Source organism: Pseudophryne corroboree, chromosome 6 (genome assembly GCF_028390025.1).
Source record: "Pseudophryne corroboree isolate aPseCor3 chromosome 6, aPseCor3.hap2, whole genome shotgun sequence".
NCBI lineage: Eukaryota > Metazoa > Chordata > Amphibia > Anura > Myobatrachidae > Pseudophryne > Pseudophryne corroboree.
The window spans coordinates 135011731-135024430 of record NC_086449.1 but is presented as its reverse complement, the minus strand read 5'-3'; positions in this window follow the sequence as shown (position 1 = coordinate 135024430).

Here is a 12700-nt window from a genome sequence, read left to right as displayed (position 1 = left end):
TACTGTGTGCAGGGTTAGGGGGGTAAGGGTACAGTAGTGTGTGCAGGGTTAGGTGGTAAGGGTGCAGTACTGTGTGCAGGGTTAGGTGGTAAGGGTGCAGTACTGTGTGCAGGGTTAGGTGGTAAGGGTACATTACTGTGTGCAGTGTTAGGGGGGTAAGGGTACAGTAGTGTGTGCAGGGTTATGTGGTAAGGGTACAGTAGTGTGTGCAGGGTTATGTGGTAAGGGTACAGTAGTGTGTGCAGGGTTATGTGGTAAGGGTGCAGTAGTGTGTGCAGGGTTATGTGGTAAGGGTGCAGTAGTGTGTGCAGGGTTATGTGGTAAGGGTGCAGTAGTGTGTGCAGGGTTATGTGGTAAGGGTGCAGTAGTGTGTGCAGGGTTGGTGGGGTCTTTACTTTAATGTTGCATAGAGAGGGTCAGAGTAGCTGTGTGCCTCCTTCTATAACTAGTGACCCTGTGTGCCCCACATGTAACTAGTGACCCTGTGTGCCCCACATGTAGCTAGTGACCCTGTGTGACCCACATGTAACTAGTGACTCTATGTGCCCCACATGATAGATAGATAGATAGATAGATAGATAGATAGATAGATAGATAGATAGATAGATAGATACAGGGCCGGTGCTAGGGTGTTTGGTGCCCCCCTGCAAACTATAAATTTACGCCCTCCCACACTTTACAAAGGGACAGCATGCGCCTTTGGTGCACACCAAAATATGGTGTGGTCTTACAAGGTAGGGGCATGGCCACACAATAGTACTCCCATTTCAAATTACGCCAAAGTAGCACAATCTTATTCACATAACACAACACATAATGCTCCTTGTAGAAGTGCCACTTACACAAAATCCCCCCTGTAGTAGTGCCGCTTATACAAAATCCCCACTGTAGTAGTACCGCTTAAACAAAATCCCCCCTGTAGTAGTGCTGCTTACACAAAATCCCCCCTGTAGTAGTGCCGCTTAAACAAAATCCCCCCTGTAGTAGTGCCGCTTACACAAAATCCCCACTGTAGTAGTACCGCTTACACAAAATCCCCCCTGTAGTACTGCCACTTACACAAAATCCCCCCTGTAGTACTGCCGCTTACACAAAATCCCCCTGTAGTCGTGCTGCTTACACAAAATCCCCCCTGTAGTAGTGCTGCTTACACAAAATCCCCCCTGTAGTAGTGCTGCTTACACAAAATCCCCCCGTAGTAGTGCCACTTACACAAAATCCCCCCTGTAGTAGTGCTGCTTACACAAAATCCCCCCTGTAGTAGTGCCGCTTACACAAAATCCCCCCTGTAGTAGTGCTGCTTAAACAAAATCCCCCCTGTAGTAGTGCTGCTTACACAAAATCCCCCCGTAGTAGTGCCGCTTACACAAAATGCCCCCTTAGTAGTGCTGCTTACACAAAATCCCTCCTTTAGTAGTGCCGATTACACAAAATCCCCCCTGTAGTAGTGCCGATTACACAAAATCCCCCCTGTAGTAGTGTCGCTTACACAAAATCCCTCCTGTAGTAGTGTCGCTTACACAAAATCCCCCATGTAGTAGTGCCGCTTAAACAAAATCCCCCCTGTAGAAGTGCCATTTATACAAAATGCTCCCTCAGTGGTGCTGCTTACACAACATGCCCCATATAGTAGTAGCGCTTACACAAAATCCCCCCTGTAGTAGTGTCGCTTACACAAAATCCCTCCTGTAGTACTGTCACTTACACAAAATCCCCCCTGTAGTAGTGTCGCTTACACAAAATCCCTCCTGTAGTAGTGTTGCTTACACAAAATCCCCCCTGTAGTAGTGTCGCTTACACAAAATCCCCCCTGTAGTAGTGTCGCTTACACAAAATCCCCTTTGTAGTAGTGTCGCTTACACAAAATCCCCCTTGTAGTAGTGTCGCTTACACAAAATCCCTCCTGTAGTAGTGTCGCTTACACAAAATCCCCCCTGTAGTAGTGCCGCTTAAACAAAATCCCCCCTGTAGTAGTGCCGCTTACACAAAATCCCCCCTGTAGTAGTGTCGCTTACACAAAATCCCCCCTGTAGTAGTGTCGCTTACACAAAATCCCTCCTGTAGTAGTGTCGCTTACACAAAATCCCCCCTGTAGTAGTGCCGCTTACACAAAATCCCCCCTGTAGTAGTGCCGCTTACACAACATCCCCCCTGTAGTAGTGCCGCTTATACAAAATGCCCCCTGTAGTAGTGCTGCTTACACAAAATCCCCCCGTAGTAGTGCCACTTACACAAAATGCCCCCTTAGTAGTGCTGCTTACACAAAATACCCCCTGTAGTAGTGCCGATTACACAAAATTCCCCCTGTAGTAGTGTCGCTTACACAAAATCCCTCCTTTAGTAGTGTCGCTTACACAAAATCCCCCCTGTAGTAGTGCCGCTTAAACAAAATCCCCCCTGTAGAAGTGCCATTTATACAAAATGCTTCCTCAGTAGTGCTGCTTACACAACATGCCCCATATAGTAGTAGCGCTTACACAAAATCCCCCCTGTAGTAGTGTCGCTTACACAAAATCCCTCCTGTAGTAGTGTTGCTTACACAAAATCCCCCCTGTAGTAGTGTCGCTTACACAAAATCCCCCCTGTAGTAGTGTCGCTTACACAAAATCCCTCCTGTAGTAGTGTCGCTTACACAAAATCCCCCCTGTAGTAGTGTCGCTTACACAAAATCCCCCCTGTAGTAGTGTCGCTTACACAAAATCCCCCCTGTAGTAGTGTCGCTTACACAAAATCCCTCCTGTAGTAGTGTCGCTTACACAAAATCCCCCCTGTAGTAGTGTCGCTTACACAAAATCCCCCCTGTAGTAGTGCCGCTTACACAAAATCCCCCCTGTAGTAGTGCCACTTACACAACATCCCCCCTGTAGTAGTGCCGCTTATACAAAATGCCCCCTTAGTAGTGACACTTACACACATTTTGCCCACACAGTCACACCTACACACAGATACACATACATACACACTTACACACACACACATATACACACACACATATACACACACACACACACTTTCTCAAGCTCACTCACTCTCTTTACATCTTCTTACCAAAGGAAGTCTGGCTGGCTGGGGCTGTCCATCCTCCTGTTCCTCCTCATCATGATCAGCGTGGCCGGTCCTGTGTAGCTCCGCCCCTCTGTTATGTGTAGCTCCACCCCTTTTGGGTTATCCTGCACAGTGCATACTGCGCACAATCACACAGCAAGGGAGGGGAGAAGACACTCAAAGCTGCTGACGCCGATGCCTCAGCAGCAGGGATGCAGAGCAGGGAGAGCGCCTCTCCAGCCTGGCACCTCCATGCACTGCATCCCTTTGCTGAGCGGGTGGCACTGGGCCTGGATAGGCAGATATATCGGGATTTAATGCCATCCGAGTTTGCTGGAGGTGTGGGATGCCGGCCTAACTCAGATGTTTTTTTAAAGCTCCAGTCATTTACAAGGCAAGGCAAACCATACTTTGAACACGACTGGCGCTTTAAAAAAAAGTCAGAGTTCAGCTGGAATCCAGCACCTTTGGCAAACTCGGATGGCATTACACCCCACCCACTATCTGTATTGTCTCCTTATATAATTATGAATTTCTGGTATTCTCCTAATGAACTGTTTTCCAATTTGAAATCATTCTCAGTAAGTGTGTCAATTTACCTTTAAGAGGTTTCTGCTTGATTTACGAAACCGTTAGGTATCAGGATTGGACTATGGACGTTATAGCTGTGCTAATAAAAAACCAAGCACCTGATGTTTGTTCTGGGGCACTGTAACAAACCTAACCAGAGAGATGCTTCTGTCTGTATTGATACGTTAAGCCTGCTGACAGGGCCGGACAGGATCCAACTTCCCAAGAACTAGTCACATAACTTGTTTATGAGAAAGAGACTAGGGGTATTCAATTGTTGGGAGTCTGTTTTTTCCTATCTAGTAGACAGGAACAAAAGGCCCAGGAGAGGTGTGTTATATATATATTTGCATACCTCCCAACTTTTTTCTCATCTGAGGAGGGACACTTTTGCGCGCCGAAGGTGCGCAGGTGATTTTAGGGGGCGTGGCCTAACGTAAAGGGGCGTGGCCTCACGGCAAGTGCCGCGATCGCAAGCCACGCCCCCGTTTTCGGCATTATGGGGGCATGAACAGCACTGTGAGAGCTGCTGGTCATGCCCCCTCTCCCTCTCTGCCGTGAATAGACGCTGTGCGCATGCGCACAGCATCTATTCACCGCTGCTCTGCTCAGAGCAGCGAGTGACAGGGGGGGATCTTCCAACTGCCCCCCCCCACCCGCGGGACACTGCGACCCGCGGGTGGGACAGCGGGACAGACCGTGAAAAACGGGACTGTCCCGCCGAAATCGGGACAGTTGGGAGGTATGTATTTGCTCCTGCATAGCAAGCCTGCAGATTCTAACTATATGAAGCTACTACAAAACCGTTGCAACTAGGCAGATCTTTGTAGGGGTCCAGCCACACACTACATAGATCTGCTCAGTCACTCACAATGCTGATTATTTCTCTGACAATTAATTTGCAAGTGTCATATCCAGGATTAGAACCCACAACCCATTACACTGGTGGAGATATTTGCTCTTGCATAGGAAATATGAGAATTCTATATGAAGTTACTTGTAATTGTCAGAGAAATAACTTCATATAGTTAGAATTCTCATGCTTCCTTTATAGGAGCAAATAGCTTCATCGGTAAGGTGTCTGCTTCCAGTATATCTATAATAAAGAGGGTGTGATTTGTAAGGTGTAGTGACTAGAGGGGAAGTCGGCTATGGAAAAGATACCAGCTGCTGTCAATTAAATTAATTGATTAATGACGCTGAACACACAGAACCGGAGAAGTGCCCCCCTTCAAAGCAGGAGCCTGGCGGCAGTTGACTCCGTTGCCTCCCAGAGTTCTGCCTCTGTATATAGGGGGTAATGGCAGTCACAGGCTCTGTGGGGATAAGCAAAGCCTCAGGAGAGGTGTATGTATATAGATAGAAGGTATATAGGGGTATATAGTGATTACAGGCTGTATGGGGATAAGAAGAGACCCAGAAGGGCAGTATAACCAGCAGGCACCATGTATGTACTGCAGCCATACACTGTGGCACACCTACTCACCAGTGCTGTGCCTCTCTAGTGGGGTAAGACAGACCTCCCCGTACCCCACACAGACCTGTGCAGCCCTCTCCAGGCCCAGGTCCCCGCAGCTAGCTCCCCGCAATTAATCTGGGTTCACACTAGATTATATTTTTGTCGATTTAGCCAATTCCTACAGATTGGAACGTCAAATCGTCTAAATCTTGCAATGTGTATGCACTAAATCGTCCAATGTGTATGCTAAACTGCAAAATCGCAAATTGGGCTATTATTAGCAGCTTTAGTGAAAAGTGATTGCAATTTTATTGACAGGAAGTGACCATTCGTTGGTGTTAACATGGCATTTGTGGGGAGTGGTTGGAAAAACGCAGTCAGGTCATGGCTGTTTTCTGGGCGTGTATCTGACGTCAGTTGCAATCCTTGAGATTAAAAACATGGTGCTGATTCGACTGCATCCGCATAATCCTGAGTAGCCCCGGGTCAACCTCAACTGTCGATGGTACTCAGTTTCTGCGTATGGATCGCAATTCTGCAGATGCATACGCAGATTTGTGATTGTATTGGTGGGCGTCTTTTACCATTCAGGGTGGTTCTTCACGTGCGATTTTTAGCAGTATCAGACGATTGCAATTTCAGTCTCAATAGAGATCCTTACTAAATAAGGCCCTATGTGCTCACGGTGGATTCTCTTGCATGTATGTCTGTTATTGCTCAGCGGAACTCATTTTACAAAGACAGTAGTGCCATCTAATGATGAATATTTTACACTAGCTGAATACCCGTGCTTCGCTATGGAACTTCAAGTATTTCCGTGTGTATAACTTTCATTTTGAAGGACTTCCTGGTAAACTAAGACCACCCATCCCACAGCAAGGCAGTAGCCAGCAGTACCCGGAGGGAGCAGCCCAGAGATGGAGGAGATGCCTGCTGCTGGGAACCTCCCGGGATCACCCTCTCCCCAAGCCGGACACAGCAGCCAGCACCAGGTACACCGACGGGGTGACATCTGCATTACCCAGGAGGGGGGCCGCCGTGCCCACCAGTGTCAGTGGCCTGTACAGTGATAGTAATAGTTATAGCAGCAGCGGCTGTGCCGGGGGGTGGTCACAGGGAGTAATGACCCTGATGTGATTTATCATCGCTGCCGCTGTGTAGCCGGGGATGGAGCCGCATCGCGCTGCTGTAGATCAGTTGGCGGAAAGCGAGTAGCGGAGCAGAAGGAGGATGTTAAACGTGGAGAGTCTGGACCGGGTGGATCTGTGTGAGAGTCTGTTGATGTGGGTAAGCATGGACGCAGCAGCAGCAGCAGGGCTGCCCCGTCCCTCACCCTCAGGCCCTGCACACACTGCCGACTGCTGTCATTGTTTCATCACCCGAGCCGGGTGTAGTCTACGCGGGAGCTGTTCCCCCAGGGGTCACTATGTAATGGGCCTCTGGGATATATACTTGTCAGTTTGATGCCTACAGTGTCAGAATACTTTGACACTAATGTCAGTCATTTTGACATTTTATTTTTCACCCCTGCTCACCCCGGGGCTGAACTGGACTTAAACAGCATCGGGAGTGTCACTATTTATCACCGCATCCCCGAAAACTATAGATTTTTACATGTCCCTCCTTCCCAACCCCACCCGTAGTTGGTGGCTCTGATGTTGCTTCCACAGGTTTCTCTGCAACAAACCTCTGTTCCTTTAGTAAGTTGGTGACTAAGGCCCACACCTCACCCCTCTCAGCTCTGGGTATACACTTGAGGTCCTTGAATCTAGGGTCCAATGCGGTAGCAATTGTCAAAGTCAGAAAAATATCACGCTACACACTGCCATATATGCACCTCATGCGAGTGCCTGCTGCGTGTGCATGAGGTCTCCCGTGCGTGCGCATACTCACAGTAGCGTGCACCCGCAGGCGCACGGTATGCGCATTTACGGTAGAGTTTATGTGCGTCTAGCGGGCGACTCAATCGTAACATATTTTAGTCATATAATGTATTTTGTAGATTATGGTCCCTTTGATAGAATCTGAAAGTTTAGTTAATATAGCATGTTCGGGGACAAAGAGATTCCTCTTTGTTTGATACGAAGGGTCAGACAGGGGTTACACAGTGGTGTTTAGTATCCATCGGAAGAGAATATAATTAGCAATATTCCGGTGTTGGTTTGAAGCGGATTACTCGCTCGTGCGTATAGTTATGGACATAAGAAGTTTATGGACATTTACTATATTTGCACTTTATTACCCATGCGGCGGGAAACCCAGTTTCCCTCCCACCTGAGCAGTTTGAAATAGTCACAGCCCACCTGTATGAACCAACCTATGACCTTTTGTTATAATGCAGAGACGAATTCCTGTGTCCAATGAACAATAAGAATGTAGGGACCATTGTACTGTACTGTGTGTAAGTGTATATAAAGACAAGCCGATCTGGGCCAGCTCTCTACTCTCTTCAACGGTTCTCATTGCTGATAATCGGGAGCTGGATATCCAGAAAGGCGCTCGCGATTGTTTCCCCTGGTGCGTAAGTTGTCTGCAACCATATTGTCTCTTATTTAATGTTATAAGCCATTCTCTCTCTCCTTCCCCCCTTAAATGTAATTGTATCTTTATTGTATTTTATGTGTAGTGATTTGGTTAGGTATTTTATGTTATCTTGGTAGTGTATAACTTGTATTGTATTATTCTTTTTGCGATTGAACGTTCATTCATTTCCTTAAAAGGCGTTAGACCCTTAGACCGGTATTTGAGTGTTTATTATATTGCTAAGGGGTTCTCAGAGCGTAAGAATCGCTCATACAGCTTTCTAACTAACAAGGTTACACTGTGTTGCATTTACACCTTATCACTGCACAAGGGTTTACAGTATAAGTAGTTTGTTTATGGTATTGTTTTAAAGGTTTAACTCTGTGAGCGTCAGCGCCGCTTGTGATCTCCTCTTGGTCTTGAGCGTCCGCTACGTTGATAGCGTATCATTACGTTAGTCGGCAGCCTATAGCGTGCTTGCCTTTACGCTCTAAGCCGTGAGCAAACGCGACGCTCGTGCGTCTCGTCCATGGCTAAGCGTTCGTTACGCTACGTGCGTACTCATACGGTATTCCATACGCCAATTGCGTACTGTGTTCTTTAACCTTTTAGAGTGTTTTATACAAGGTATAGAATAGGTATTGTCAATTGGGGACTCGCCCGCTCTTCACATATCTGCACTAGGTAATTCCAGCAGACATTATCGGTCAGCAAAAGGCGGGAGGTAATATTCCTCGTAGTGCTGACCAGATAAGCGTCTGCTTCGCTTAGTAAAGGGTGCTGAAGGAATCCGGAACCAAAAGGTAGGAACAGTACGTTATTGTCTTTTAAAACCTGTTTAGTTTCTGTTTTGCGAACGTAAGCAATAAGCATACACATCTGTATTTCTTGTTTAGTATTGTTTTCGTGCCTCATTCTCCTGATTGCCACGTGTGTTGAGACATTTGTTGTTATTAATAGTTAAAAGTAATATTTAAGGGAATAATTGTAAAAGGCACGCACACAATCTCGCCTAGAATACAAGGGAGATTTGAGTGGTGGTCAGTGAAGGATTACTGTTAAAGATCATTCACATTGATAAACGTGTAGTGTGTAACTGTGGACGTACTTGGTCTGTGTACACGTGTCCTTACAAGGGCAGGGCGTACGCAGCAAGGGTCGACGCACGGAGCGTGTATTACGCAACGGAGCGTACGGATACGCCCACATGATACAAACCGCACGATAGTATTGTTTAGTAAGCGATAAGGAATTAACGCGAAAAATAACACAAATTTATCTCAAATCCAAAAGTTTAAAAGTTAAAAGAAAAAGACTTTCTCTGTTGCAATTCTTCTGGGTTAGACTATTACTGAATGAAAGGATTTCTGCGCAGAAATAAAAATTAAAGTGTACATGTGGTAAGAGTGTGTGTATATATAAGATTTATCTTTTATTACGGAAGTGGGAACCATAGGCCAGTAGAAAGAGATACACCAGCGAGAGTGATATCGTGGGGTGGCTTGGGAGGCGTCCCTTGTTAGACTCGACACATTTATGAGCAGTAGAGTCTGCTGTACATAACAGACCAGGAGGTCACAGACCAGGAGGTCACAGAACAGGAGGTTCAGGTACAGCAGACTAGAAGTAGAGAAGCACAACCGAAGAGGGTTGGTGCTAGACCCATATAGGCCAAAGAAGCTCATTGCTGAAGGAATTCGCAGCCGAAATTTTCGATTCCACTGATCGTTCCGCACATAAGATTAGTTGCTTATGTGCAGATACGATTGTACCGCATGTGATTGTGTGCATTAGCGTGTCTTAAATTCAAAAGAACGCTACTTGCACATTGTTAACGTGATTTGTGTAATTTTTTTTATTTTAAGGGAAGTAGCCTGATCACTCGGGGACATTCCAGCGACTGACACTTGCTGGGGAGGGTAAGACACTCCCACATGCCCGAGCAAGTAGACGTACTTAGGGGCCCTAGGTTGGGTACGGAACCTCTGGGAACTTTGGTCGCCGTATTGGCCAGCGTGGGCGGAGTTAAGTGGGCGGACCTCAAGGCAAAACCCCCACCACAGCCTTACCCCGGACATTTTGGTTTTCTGTGAGGGTTGCCGGAGACCCTGATTGGAAGTCAGAGGTAGTGAAAGCAACGCCTGCAGAGATGGGGGCCACTTGTTCAGGTAAGGGGCGATCAACCCAGGTTCAGGTTGATTTCGTAAACCGACCAATCGGGTCGGCAAGGTATATCATGTGTGAGAAATATGGTCATCACACAGAAATGTTGTGCAATGAATGGGAAAGGATGACTGTGCATGACGGGGAAAAGTTTCCCCGGGTAGGTAGTTTTAACCCAGAAGTGTTACAGAATTTAAGGAGAAGAGTTTGTCTGATTAAGTCTTCAAAAAGGCGTATTAGACATTATGATTATTTAACATTGTGGCAACAGGAAGGTGAAATACAAAGGGGGTTGGCGCAAGCCACTGGATCTAACCCTATCAGGAAACTGATAGCCACTGCTCCCCCACCACCATACATACCTGGAGAGAAATTGGTTGCAGAGAATGGCACTCAGGGTCATGTTAAATGTGTAGAAGTTAAGGATAATGTAACCAAAGTAATTAATGCTAACACTAATCCGTGCAAGTTGTACCCTGTTTTGAACTTTCCCCAGGATTGTGACCAAGAGGATGAGCCCACAACAATATCAGCACTCTCCCTAGCAGCCACCATATCAGAAACAGCAGTAGGCACGACTCAACCCGTAAGATTAGTATCAAAGGCCCCTAGCGGAGGGACAGGTGAGGTCGTATCGACTGGTAAGTACGGCACCATACACTATGCTGAAACCATTTCACCACATGTTGTAGAATCTACTCAGAATGATGTTATTGGACTTAATCCCGTTAGGGTAATAGCAGTGCCAAATGGGAAAACTGAAGCTTCAGGAGCAACTCCTGTCAGGAACATCGCCATGCACTGTCCCTTTTCCCGAACGGAATTAAGGTCAATGATGTCTGAATTCCCTGATCCTAGGAAAGACTTAGTTGCATGTCAAAAGTATATTAGGGAACTAGGAAATTCTGCAGAGCCAAATAACAAAGATTGGAGGACAGTTTTGAGGGCATGTTTACCCCCCAGTGTTGATCCGTTAAAGTTTATCGCTGATTGCAAGTTAGATGAGGAAGTACCACTAACAGACGAGTATAATCAGGATAATGTAAAGAGAATCAACTTACAGTTAGGGGTATATTTTTCTGCAGTAGTAAAGTGGAATAAAATCTTTACAATAAAACAAAAAGAAGGTGAATCCACACCAGAGTATTTTCACCGGGCTCTGCAGGATATGGCTAGGTACACTGGTATAGATGACATTAAAACAAATGTACACCACAGGGAAGTAGCTGTTTCAGTATTAATGGACGGTCTAAAAGAGGTTTTAAGGAATAGAATACAAACCACTAGGCCTGATTGGAGAGGTATGTCGGTGGATGCATTGGGAGAGGCTGCTGCTGGGCATGATCGGAATATCATCAGACACAGGGAGTCACAGAGTGATAAGTTAATGGCTGTAAGCATACAGGCCCTCACTACCCGGCCACCTCAGCCCAGAACTGTGACCCCTGTGGGTAAGTCAACAGGTATAAAATGTTATTATTGCCACAGAGAGGGACACATAGCACGTGATTGTAAAACAAGACAAATACAAAATTCATATCAATCCCCTAGATAACGATCTGACACGAGACATTGGGATCAAGGACCGAAGGGGCGGAGCTATGAGCCACATGCAGGGGAAACAAAAAGGTATCCCCCAAGAAGAGACTGGCAAATCTCTGATAGTTCCCATCTACCCCCACCACAAGTAATTGCTGTCAGCGCGATTCAGGGAGGTCACCATACCCAATAGGGGTGTGGCCACACCTGTAATCTGCAGCCAGTGAAATTGATTGCAAGTCTTGGAAGTGAACCCGAGATCACAATTGATGTAGCTGGTAAATCATTAAATTTCCTTGTAGATACGGGGGCGGCCAAATCAGTGATAAATTCGACAGTGGGCATGAGAACCACTGGTAAAACAATTCCAGCCATGGGAGTAACGGGAGTAGTACAACACTACCCTGTTAGCAAACCAGCAGAGATTACAATAGGGCCTTTGCATACCAAGCATTCCTTTTTGCTGGCTGCATCGGCACCGACTAATCTCCTGGGAAGAGATTTATTGTGTAAAATGGGGTGTGTCATTTATTGTACTCCTGAAGGTGTATTCTTAGACATACCTGAGAATCACGCTCAGGAAGTGCGAGACATGCTAGACTCCCCATCAAAATTAATGTCACAGACCGTTATGATAAATAGGAGTTCATCCCAGGTAGAAGAAATGACATCCCAAATACCAGAGTCACTTTGGACTAAAGATGGACAAGACACTGGATTAATGGCAAACGTAGCTCCAGTAGTTGTGCAAGTAAAAGATGGTAGGATAGCTCCAAAAATCCCACAATACCCTCTGAAGCCAGAGGTGGAGTTAGGAGTATACCCCGTAATAGAGCGCTTGCTACAACAGGGCATTCTGGTAAGAACATCCAGCACTGCCAATAGTCCCATCTTCCCTGTGAAAAAGAGTGGGGGGAGGGGTTACAGGCTAGTGCAGGATCTAAGGGGGATTAATAAAATAGTTGAGAGTCAGTTCCCCGTAGTGCCAAATCCAGCTGTCATCCTTATGCAAATCCCTCCCACTGCGAAATTTTTCACTGTTATTGACCTCTGCTCCGCCTTCTTCTCGGTACCTCTACACCCTGACAGCCAATATTTGTTTGCATTCACATACAGAGGAGTCCAATACACATGGACTCGATTACCACAAGGTTTCATAGACAGCCCAAGTATATTTTCACAGGCTTTGCATGATTGTTTACAGTCTTTCCAACCAGAGAGTGGATCAGTATTGATCCAATATGTGGATGATTTACTACTATGTTCAGATTCACTGGAAGCGTCCCTGAAAGATACGAAACAGCTCCTGTTTCATCTTTCAGACACAGGACACAAGGTTTCCAAAGACAAGTTGCAATTATGCCAGACTAAAGTAAAATATCTGGGACATTGTCTGACACA